This window comes from Argiope bruennichi, chromosome 7 (genome assembly GCF_947563725.1).
Source record: "Argiope bruennichi chromosome 7, qqArgBrue1.1, whole genome shotgun sequence".
Taxonomy (NCBI): Eukaryota; Metazoa; Arthropoda; class Arachnida; order Araneae; family Araneidae; genus Argiope; species Argiope bruennichi.
Window position 1 is genome coordinate 17092556 of NC_079157.1, and position 12622 is coordinate 17105177.

A 12622-nucleotide genomic window follows, 5' to 3' on the forward strand; every position below is an offset into this window, starting at 1 on the left:
GATCACATGGAATTGTTTGAAACACAAACGTCTGTCCGACAAGCGCAGATCTAAGAATCTTAACATTTATTGGTTGTCTAAATCACATGAGTCAACTGTTAGGTTTGACTTATCTTGGCAAATTAGTGCCGTTTTGGCAAACAAACTAACTCGCTAATGTTTTTAAAAAAGGAAACAAAAAAATTTTCCCTTTTATTTTTTTAAATTTATTTTAAAATACTTCTATAGCACAGTGAGTGGGTACGAGGAATTTTGTTTTTGTTTTTTAAATGATCATGATATTTAGTAAATTAATTAATGTGACATATGTGTAGGATTAAGATATTTTTACATATATATATATATAATAAATACCACCTAACATGCAAGGCCGGCCATCTGGGGGAGGGGGTGGATGCTATGCACCGGGTCCTTGATTGATGGGGGCCCAAAATGATCAAGAACTAAAATGATAATATGAAAGGGCCATGTATTATAGTATCCAAATACTCCAGATATTCCCAATAAGGAACAAAAGTCAGACATTATTAGATATGCAAATTTTGAAAAAAAAAAAGTTTAACTATAAATGAGTTATTTATAGAATTTATTGAAGTAACTGGAAAAAGACTGACAAAAATTCCATTGGAAAGTTTAATTGAGCTTGATTTAGATACTGTAGAAGAATGAATTGTAGAGGACAGGCATACTGCAACGTTTGCAACATGAAAGGGAAATATAAAGGTGTACAATTTAGAATAATTGCTATAAATTTTCAGGCAATTTTTGTGCCTTGCGTATCACATTCTTTTAATTTATTAATTTATGATGCCGCTTACAGCAGAATATATTGTGAATTCCTTTGGTATTGAAACATTTATATTGCTTATTTTCTGCATCTAGAAAAATATGGGAATTTTTACAAAAACATTTAAATATTACTCAGAACATTATACGTCACTCATTGGGAAGCCAAAATAGATTAACTGTTTCAAGCAAAAGCGACTGTTCTTGATTTATTTAATTTAATTTGATCAATAAAATTCAAACTGAAATTCAAACACAGTTTTGGACGAAACAAAAGAGACAGCATGCAATTTGAATATTTCCTGATAAACCAAGTTAAAAAGTTCGGAAAAGTTAAAAATTTTATTCCGAAATAGCTGAAGAAAGTAGAGAAAACCAGGTAAAGGATAGATGTTATTTTTAGCACTGCTATTGTACAGATAGAAAATAGATTTAAAAGTATTTCAAAAAAAAATCATTGATAAAAAAAAACTGTAAAAACAATAATTAAAAAAAATGTTCCAAAAACTTTGTAAAGTTTTATAACAGCGATGTAAATGTAAACCTAATCCAAGAAATTTGTTTGATATGGGATTTGATTTAACTAACGTACAAAACATACTCCAGTACATACTAAATAATTATTATAATGAATGACTTCTAAATATATTAATTGTGTTAAAACTTTTCTTTATATTGCAAGTTACTATGGTAAGTGCTGAGCACTTTTTCAACAAATTAATAAAGAATTGTCTTCGGTTAATCATGTGTGCAGAAACGCTTAAATGCATTTGCTGTATCAAGCACCGAAAAAGAAATTGCTAAAAATTCTGATTTCTCTGAAGTAATTAATAACAAAAATGAAATCGTGCATTAAAAAAACATGTAACATACGTTCGCGATTGTGCTTTTTTTGTGTGTTTTGTTTTATCAAAAAATTTAGGGTTGCAAATGGTTTTCTGCACCCAGGACCCTTTATAAAGAAGGCCGGCTCTGCTAGCATGTTAATTAATCTCTAAATTGTGTTTTGAATACTCTTGATTTCAATATTTCTATTTGTAGTGATGCAAAATAACTTAGTATCTATTTTTAGCACATTTAAAATGCAGGCACTGCTGTGACTTATAATATTTCTATATTATATAAATATGAATAAAATACATATTTAAAATTACAATAAGTTAATAAAAAGGAAACTAGTAATATGAGAATCTTTTAAATTCTATAACAATTAAAAACAATTCAGAGAAAGAACAAAAATGCAATTTTACTGCATGGATCCTACATAAAAAAAAATGTGGTCTAAAAATATTAATCCTTTTTTAAACGAAATTTAAAAAGAAATTGATGACTTTGCTTTTAAAATTACAAAGAGTCGAGAATAGAAACTAAAATATAAGATGTAATTGTTTATAATTCTTTTTGGATTAATAAATGAAATTACCAGAAAGTTTTTTATAAATTAAAACAGAAATTTTCAATAATTGAATGAGAAAATTTTTTTTAACCTGCCTCAAGCTATGAAATTTGTTTCAGAAGCATAAGCTTGAGAAAAACTTTCCACCTTCCACATTACCTTGTGGATAAATTAAGTTCTAAGTTTCCAAATGTTAATTTTTCTGAAAGCATATTCATTCATACTACTTTCAACAAAAGTATTTTTATAACAAGATTTCAACAGAAAGAATTGTAAATTACTTTGTAGCTGAATGTGCTGTATGTAATTGACCCTATTGTAGACACACACACCCTTTTTTGCAGTTTCTTTGATAGTCAGAATTCAGCTGGCTCATAAATTTTAATTTATTTTTTTGCTCTTAAATTTAATGTAAATGTCATAGCTGAAATCTAAATAAAAGAAAACTCATCTGTAATTTTAAGGGGGGGGGAATGAGAAGAGGAAATAAGAGAAAGAATCTTAAAGAATTTGTTTCCTTGAAAATGTTACTTTAAATAATTTTTTTTAAAAAGATCTACAATTTTTGTATTGAAACCCTATATAAAATCTTAACTCAATAACTAAGATAGCTTTTGAGGAATTATTTTCCCATATAGACATAATTCTAAAAAATATGTTTTCTAGATACTGGAAATTGCAAAACATAGAGACTCACCAAAATCTCAAAGTTGAACTTTTTTTTAATGATTACAATATTTTCTCTTTGTATACAAGAAATAAAAATAAATAAATTTTTATTCCTAATTTTGACTCTCCTAATTTCATAAAATTGCAATGAGCAACTTTAGGATATTGGTAGGGTAGGGTTTAGATATTTGTTGTTGAACAAGCATAAGAAAAATATTTAATGTTTATTTTTAAAAATGGAAATGAAATGGGTCAAAGGATGCAAATATATTTTCTTTATTTAAAAACCAAATTGTGAAGACAATGTTACAAAATATCACATTAAAAAAATAAAGAGAATACTATATATATATACTTTATTTACATAATAAATAATTCATTTTTATACATTTAAAAAAATTAGCAATTAAATTTATTCCCTTCAAGACGCATACAAGTTTAAAAATATGAGTGGTGAAAATTTCCTGTATTTGTACACAGCTCTTCTTTTTTAAAAAAATATAGCTTTTTTTTTTTTTTTTTTTTTACATAGTTTCTACAGAGGTGAGTACCACAAATGTAGTCTTAAATAGGAAATATCCTTCAATGCAATTTTATTTTTGGCACTGAACTGCAAGTTATTGTCAAGACGAATGTTTTGACTAGTAACTAGGTGTTAGGGCAACATGTTTTTTTTTCAAAAAAATTCTCCTCATAATAAATACATTAAAATTGTTTCGATCGTTCTTCAGCAGATTGCTTATGTATGCAGAACAAATAGGCATTTTTTTTTTTTTTTTTGTCGAAATGATAGTTACACAAGTTGCCCGTGTAATCCACTTTAGATTAGATACATACTAGACATGGTCAATGGCTTGGCTATCCTTTTTTTAAGCCAGAACTGATAGCCTGCCAACATTCTATGGTTGCCGAACTTATAGTGATGTCATAGGAGCATCCAATCAGCGTTAGGATGCACTAATTCCGAGTTTGTGATATAGGCGCTTCGCTACTTATATGCACGTATAGGAACAATGTAATCGCACATATGATTGGCTTATGGGCAAACGTGATGGATTGGGTATGTTTATATTTTGGTGAAAAGCGGTGGATTTTGATTATCTCAAAATTAATCGAATTTCAAATTTTTTTTTCTAGAGGCCGGATTATTTTAAAAACTGGTTTAGACTGATCACGTGACAATTGTACAATTTTGACTAATTGACAATTTTGACTAATCACGTGACAACTCTGTTGACGTTTCCCTGTCTATCGGTTTTTTAATATTTTTATTTTGCAAAATATCCAGTCTCTGGCTATATACCCTTGAGTATTTTCCCATCCCACATCACTGGTTAGATGCCTCCTACCTGTTTTATTACTATGATTAAAGCTAGTATTTTATCCAAAATTCACCAATGCAAGATAAAAAAAAACACAAGACAGTAGATAATTTAATGATTAAATTACTGTGATACACAATTTTTTTCCTGTAACAAAGTAAAAAGTTACAATCTGCGATTTTTACAACTTTTATATTAGGCAAATATCTTCTTTCATTATTTTTGTAATCTTTTTTTTTCTTACAAAATGCATTGCTATGACAAAATTTTTATTCATTCCTAAACACTAATGATTAGACATTATGAATAACATTTTTTAAAACCAGTTAAGATTCTTTGGTGGTTTTTAAAGAATTTGTTTCCTTGAAAATGTTACTTTAAATAAAAAATAAAATAATAATTTTTTTTTTTTTTTTGAAATTTACAATTTTTGTATTGAAACCATATATTAATAAGATAATTGATTAATCATAAGATAATTTTAAACATAATCATTGGTCCACTTAATTGAAATAAAGCTCTCTTCCTTGAGGTTACAGCTTATGTATTAAAATCATTTTAAATAAAATTATGAATATCACATCAAAGCCATTTCTCAAAAGTATCAGTGGTATTCCTTAAATCAGATATTATAGTATTTTCACATTAGTACTCAAGAAATAATTATATTATGACAAAGAAAACAATAACTTCTTTCAGAATATAACATTCAGAATGTTTGGAATTCTGTTTTTGTTAAAACGATGATTATCAATGCTTTTTTAAAATTGCTGAAACAAAAATATTATACAAATGGATTTTTTTCCTTTCCCCCTCCCTTTTTTTTCTCTGAGGAGTATATAAGAAGTTGTGTATGGCAGTCTATAGTAAATTTTAGACTTATCTATATCATTGTCATTCAAAAAGATGAGAAATTACATGAAAACACTTAGCTAATAGAAAAACTTTCAACTGAAATTTCCAGCTTCCTAACTTTAAAAAGCTGTTGATATTTCAATTTATCAATTTGCATTATTCTTTTAATGAGAATTGTAGAAAGCAAAAGATTATGTAGATATAAAATATGTAATTGTTTTATAAATTTTAAAAAATTGATCAAAAAATATTTATGTATTTAAATGTTGAAACTTTTTTTTTTTCTTCTTATAGGAAATACTTTCTTTGCATAGTAATAAAATAACTTTGAAACATATATATTAATAATACAGCTTTATAAATTAAATCGACCCTATAAAGTATCCCCCCCCTTCTTCTGTGTCAGGGAGTTTATAAAACAATGAAAACAGTTTGATCTTCAGGACAACGATGTAATCTATTGTTGGAAATTAGACAAAATTTCAAATCTCAGAACCTAATAAATTTTCATGTTTAGCCAAAATATTGTGCACAATTGAAATTTCTGGAATTAGTTTCTAATAAATCAAATAATTGCATTTCAGTCTTCCCTTGCTAATAAAATAGAATATATAGATAAAAATGTCAATAATTGAAATTTAAAAAAAAAAGATATTTGTGGGGAGGAGTATTAACAGTCTAAATTCAAAATCAAGAGCAGTATATGTAAGCAAGAGCACTAAGATGCATGTGAATAATTTACAGGCATATCCATTCAAGAAGATCTATCGCAACTGTGATGCAAGTATTTAACTGCTATCACAGATGAACAGATCATCTAATCTGCCACAGATCTGGCTGGATTTTCTTTTGTCTCTGTAACAAATACTTCCAGTTTCTTATCCAGTGTTCCCAAGTTGAACAATATTGTAAGCATCATAACAGTTGCAACTCAACTCCGCTCCAATGTAATTAATTCAGATTTCGTTTTCTCGATGTAAATATCTTTTGAAACTTTCTATGTAAATATTCACAATTACAGTGTTCTCTCATATCACATCCATAGTAAGTATTGAAGATATTTTACAAGTACTAAACATAAATATGTGTATTCATTTTTGTAGCGAACATGATATATTTAGAAAATTTAGACACAATCCCTGGAAAAACATAAATAAAATGATGTAATAAAAGAAAAAATGAAAGCTAAATATGTGCTCAAAATTTAAAGACAGTACATAACTTTTTAATTATTACAAATCAAGTAACGATTACATATTATATTTTGTTAAATTCAAAAGAGTTTTGCATGATAAATTTACTATGAAAGATTGAAGAAAAAACAAATATTGCTTTTTATAAATATTGCACAATATTATGTATAAATAGTTACAGGGTAAAAAAGTGCATAAATACTGCTGAAGTAAATACGAATAGAACATCAAAACTTAACAATTGAATATTTTTTATTAAAATCATTAGAAAATAAGCTGATTACAATACATTATGCTTGATAAAGTAAGAGCAAATAATACACTTTCAAAATAATACACACAAAATCTTTTTAAAAAAGGGGGGGGCTAAAATAAAAAGAAAAATGATAAATATTGTTTTTTATGTCTTGCAATGTAATAGAAAAGTAAAATTAAGATTTATTAAAAAGTAAGACATAATTACTATTTAAATTAATGCAAGATTCTTAGATAACTCAGCAAATATAGTTGATTGATAATACTGATACTAAAATGTACTTATGTAAAATAAGCAACACTAAACTAGGTGTTTCCTATTATGCTTACTTTGAGTTTCTAATAACTTACTTTGAACTTTATTCATTTTAGAAAATTTAGCAACGTATTTTTATAAAAAATCATGCAGTTACATTATACAGCAAGAAAAATAATGTTAAAAATTGATAATTCTTAATCTTATTTATTATACACATGTGATAAATATGTTAAATAGTCATATTTAATGTACATTTGCCATAAATCTTTCTTCTTGAGAACTGTTGCAAATTATAATATACCTTACTTTGCTTTTATCCAATTCGCAGGATATTACTTTATACACATTAAAACTTTTACAAAATGTGTACTCACAATTTACATTATATATGTGTTCGCTTCCAGTATACTTCTTCTTTGGGGGCCTTTTCCTGTGCAGCAGAAGACATTTACATGAACTGAAGTTCAACAAAATAGTTATTTCAAAATGAAATCTTTAAAGTTTTGCATTCACATTTTTATTATAACACAAAGGCCTATATTATGTGTTATAGTCTATAGTCATGGTCTGGCCAATTCATAAACAATCTTTCTGATTGACATAAACTAATTATTCATTAAAATATAAGATTGCATTGTCTTTTTAAATAAGTCCCAAACAATTTTATGATGAAATAAATTATAATTATAGCATAAAACTGCATATTATATAAAAATATTGATTTACTAACCAATTATTGAGTAAATTGCCCATATAATATACAGTATTTGCATATTAACCGCATGCAGTTGGCAATTATAGTCAAGTTTTATTTATGAAATAACTTATTAGAAGGTGATCTTTGGTGATTAATTGTTAGCATGCAGTTTATACATAAATATCTAATCATAAACTTTTTATTGAAACATTATTATTAATAAAAATTATTACTTATTAAATAAATCAAAGAAGATGACAGATACACTCATTTGATTATCATTGCTAAGCATTGAGAGAATTGAATAAAAAAATGTTCATGACAATTACAGTTTTATAATGACACTTGGTCCAAAAGTTTAACACTGTCTAAACATGGGAGGAAATACATGCTCAGGTTATTGAGTTTTTTAAAATGTAAAATAAATACTAAATAAAAAAAACTCAATTTGTATATAATTTTTTTTTGTATATCTTTTTGCATATATTTCATAACAAAGTATTCAAATGATAGTTGATCTTGTCTCTCATTGCTTCTTACATCATTATTATACTGAAGTATGAATAACACATTGATATTTTCAAAGTTCTTCCCACTTACCCTTTTTTTTTAATTCAGTCTACATATTTTGTGCTGATTATGCAACTTGTTTCGTTAATTTAATAAAAAGATAAGCATAAAAGTGAATTAAAAAAATAAAGAATTTAAAGCAAAAGAAAGAAATCTGGATACTAGTAGTAATAGTTTAGCATTATCTGCACAGTGTGACTGAGTGAAAGAGAGTAAATGAAACTATAAAGTTTGCACGATTAAAGTAATTATTAAAGAAAATGTAGTGATTGATGAAAGTGGCAAACATTTCTGAAAATTGAATCTCGTAAGAGAACGTTCTTTGCAGGCTCTGAAAGTAAATTCAGTTCCAACTATAGAAATATCAAGAGAATATATTGTGGGGTCATTAGTTAATTATCATTAGTTAACAAAAAGATAATACATACGCAATAAGTTTTCATTTTTAGAATAAAAAGCAATATTTTGATACATATTTAATATAAGGAATCTGCTATCATGAATAAACAAGAAAATAAAATGTATGCAATAAATATAACAATGAAAGACATTCTTTTCATGCCCATCCATTATCCTGAATGTATAAGCACTTGTTCAGAAAGTATATCTAGGGTCATTATAAACTCAGCCAAAAGTTTAGAGTGGGATTTTTAAAAAAATAAACAGAATATACTGATATTTTAGAGGATTTATTTATTTTACAGAGTTGAAACTTGCACTAAAAATTACGTTTATCATATGAATCTCGGAAGTGTAAACAGGATATAAGCGGAGGAATCACCATTCTCATGTCAACCTTCCGGAGTCCAATCACATCAACCATCATGACGTTTTTGTAAACTGTGCTGTGATTGTACTCATTTAGGTTGACATGGTCTGGCCGATTTCTAGAAAGTGTCGATTTCTGTGATTCAGCTTTCCCAAGCTCTCAGTCACAGTCAACATTAATTTCTAGTCAAAAATTAGATTGATAAAACGTAATTATGAGCAAATATAAATATATTGTATCAGAGTATTATCCTTTTATTAAGAATGATGATGCATAAATAAGGTGTGCCTTCTTCAGATCTGTTACGCCCTAACCGACAGTCATCCACAAAAAATTTGTATCGTGTACAGTTTGCAATTCTTACAGCCATATGAAACATTATTTCACAAAATAATCACATTCGTCAATGATTGAATGATAATACTTTTTCATATGTACACTATAATTTCATTCATTAATAAATGAAAGTATTTCAAATACGTTCATAACAATGTTTCAACTGCCGAAAAATAACGGACTAAACCATATCGACCATTGAGGATAGGCATAATAAGCTAATATTCGGAAGATTTTCTACGCGCAAATTTCCCCCTTCTTTTTCTTCGATGCAGAATTTTTTGAGCAGCCCCTAGACGCTTCTGGGGGTTGAAGCGTCCTCCGGTTAACCAGTCACGATCAGTTGCCGATGTTTGAATTCAATTTCTGTTCTTCATTTTGAAATAATTGTAAGTTTTAATAGATTCGTAACTTTTTTTCTATTTCAAAAAGCTTATATTTTAAGGAATCAAAACTCGTTATATATGGCTAAAATTAGATAGTTGTATTGAAAATTTATTGCTGGCTTCTTCAGTAAATAAAAAGCGCGCTATGTATTGTTTATACTTTAAAAAAAAAAATCTTATATATATGTATTTTATTTCAACGAATGTTGTAAATGAAGAAAATGTAAATTTTTTGTAAGATTTATAGTTAGATGAAATTATTCGCTCTGAAAATATATCATATAGGCGTGTAACAGCGGAGAAAGAGAAAAATAATCGATGGTTGCTTTTCCCACACCATATTATTTACATTCTTTCTCATACTGTTGGTTTGAAATTACGCTGTATAAATTTCAATTTTCAACTAATAATATTGCCTACTCATATTATAATTTTAATCATTTTACATAGATTTCAACATGTAAAAACATAGGATGATTAATAAATGTAAGAAAAATAAAATGTATTAAGTTACTTACATGAATGTCAGAGATGTTATATATATTGTTTTATTTAATCCATTGGTAAACTAGAAATATTTGAATGAATTTTAAACTCAAAAATTATTTAGGAATCTAAAACATGGAAGAGTTTTCACTAGTCTGCTTTAAGAAACTGACTGGCGACAGCAAAATATAGACCATTCATGATTCTCTAATAGTAATGGCAAAAGGGATTAATGTTCCAGACCTATAAAACAACTGTATTGTTTCCTCAGAAGCTCCGTTAGTGTCTTGTTTCTCTCTAAGCATGAGAAAATCATTCAGTCCGGCTTCTTGTATGGCTTTGAGATAAGTAAAAAAAAAAAAAAAAATGAGAGAACTGCAGTAAATACTATGATTATATTTGATAAGAAATCATCCCCAAATAATTAGTCAGCTGATGCTTTCAGGGGAAATGGGAATGAAAAATTCTAAAGCAGAATATGTCAGTTCTGTTTCATTAATTAAGAAACAATATTTCTTTGAAGATAAAGAGCCTAAGAGAAAAGTATTTACAATTATATCAGTAAAACCTCATTTCCTATTGTGCATATTCCTATAAAATTTATTTTTAAGATAACAATACAAATTTCTTTTGATTTTCTGTATCAAAACTCTCAGAAGCCAATTGTGATTAAATTAATACCTACTGCACATGATTTGTCCATTAAAGATGCTCACCCAGATTGATTTGGGGACAGGAAGGCTTTTTGAGAATCTCCATTATTGCTTTTTTAAAGATTAAGATAATTTTTCTTATGTTTGATAGAGAAACCCATGCATTCCATTGTGCTGAAGAAACTGAGTTCAAATGACGTTAGGAATAGGCGGGTTTAAAAAATGGCTATTCAAAGTGTGAAATGTTACATATGTTTTTGAAAAGGACTGCTTAAATAAAAGTATTATCATTTTCAAACTATTATTAAGTTTTGGTTAAAATAATCACAAAAGAATTATCAGAATTTATATGTTCTCCTATCAGTCTTGAATTATTAAACCTATTTGACTATATAATAGCAACTCTTTTAATTATAAAAATCCCATGTTTAGTTGTGAAAAATATTAAAGCTTTATAAAATATAATGTAATATAGTACCTCATTTCATTCTGCTAAAATAATATAATCAGTTAATTCTATTATTCTAAGTGATATGGTATCTAAATTTAATCTATCTAAGAGAAGGAAAACAAGGAATCCAAGTTTAAGAATTTCAGAAATCATATATTTGATTTCTTAAATGAAGGTGATGATGTCTTCAAGTTTACAAATATTGACCTGCAGACAGGATAATGAAAATATTTATTTTTCCTGTCATCAATACTTATTAAACATTTAATATAAATCTCTGCTTTAAAACATACAGTTGTGTGTATTTGGAATAATATGGTTGAATTCTTTTGAGATTTCTTGATAAATTCTGATCTTTTTATGCCATCAAAATTTGATAACATTCTAGATATAATATGATAGTAGATGTTTGTAGATACATGGATATTTGTATGATAATATGAAAATTAATAACTTTCTGATTAACTTCTCTACAATAAGTTTTTTTTATCTTGTTGTCTTTTGGGTTTCTTTTCTTTTCTTTAATAACATAAATTGTGAAAACATAACTATATATAAATTTACATCCATATATATATATATATATATATATATATATATATATATATATATAATAATTTTGACTGATGCATGTTCAAGAAGATGATTCTTTTAGAATAAATTTCAATATATTTTTCTATGGGAAGGCTAAGTTTGTACATAGGTTGAAGCTAGAATGTCTTCATTCACAATAAAACATATGAGGAAACTGATTTTGCTAAGGAAATACAATAGAAGTTCTTTGACACATGTCAATTTAGAAAATGGAATTTTGATTTATTTTGAAAGGACTGTGTGGGTGTTTGTAATTATTATCCCTTTATTTGTGGTGTGGGAAACCGAGTGTTAGCAATATTATACAGGCATGTTTGAAATAATTAAATGAAAAGGTATAATTTACATCAGGGAATAAGAGAAAATTCTAGAATAAAGTAATTAATCTAATTTAAGCTAAACATTAGGAAATTAATGAAGGTTTAAATTCAGATATTATTACATTATAGATATATATTTTTATTTAAATTCCGCTACATAGATGCATGTATATTTACATGAGTAATGATCTATTTAACCATTAATTGAATTATTTCCAAATTGAAATAATCTATAATAAAGTATTCTTTTGGGTTTTAAAATGATTTTTGTTTGCTATCATATATTATAAAACTTGAGACTACTTGTTCATAATGTAATGTAATTTTAGTAAGAATTTGCTCTATTAATGTATGCAATTTTCATTATAAAAATTATTTTCTTTTCCTGCATTCTATTCAAGAATTAAATTCAGCTATTAAGAAGCTGAGTTTTTTTCTCATATAGGTTTTTTATAGGTGATAATTTTTTTTAATATTAGAAAAATATTCTACTCTTTTGCTTGATTTGATACAGAGAAAAAACTCAACTAAGTTCTTTTTTTTTTTTTTCACAATTCTTACTATATCTTGTATGCATTGTTTTGTGAATTTAAGCAGATTTATCATCAGGAGAAAATAAAACAGA

At 26.7% G+C, this 12622-nt stretch overlaps 1 protein-coding gene across 5 annotated transcripts in view; it reads left to right on the forward strand.

Moving 5' to 3' along the window:
* The first annotated feature begins 3820 nt into the window (after positions 1-3820).
* LOC129976400 (zinc finger protein 43-like) overlaps positions 3821-12622 on the forward strand; it is a 33779-nt gene continuing 24977 nt past the window's right edge. For 4 of the 5 annotated variants that reach the window (XM_056089939.1, XM_056089942.1, XM_056089941.1 and 1 more), the window contains exon 1: positions 3821-3911. The gene's annotated coding sequence lies outside the window, so the exon portion shown is untranslated. Of the gene's footprint in view, positions 3912-9358; positions 9497-12622 lie in introns of those variants that run through there. The other variant, XM_056089940.1, reaches the window with a different exon arrangement.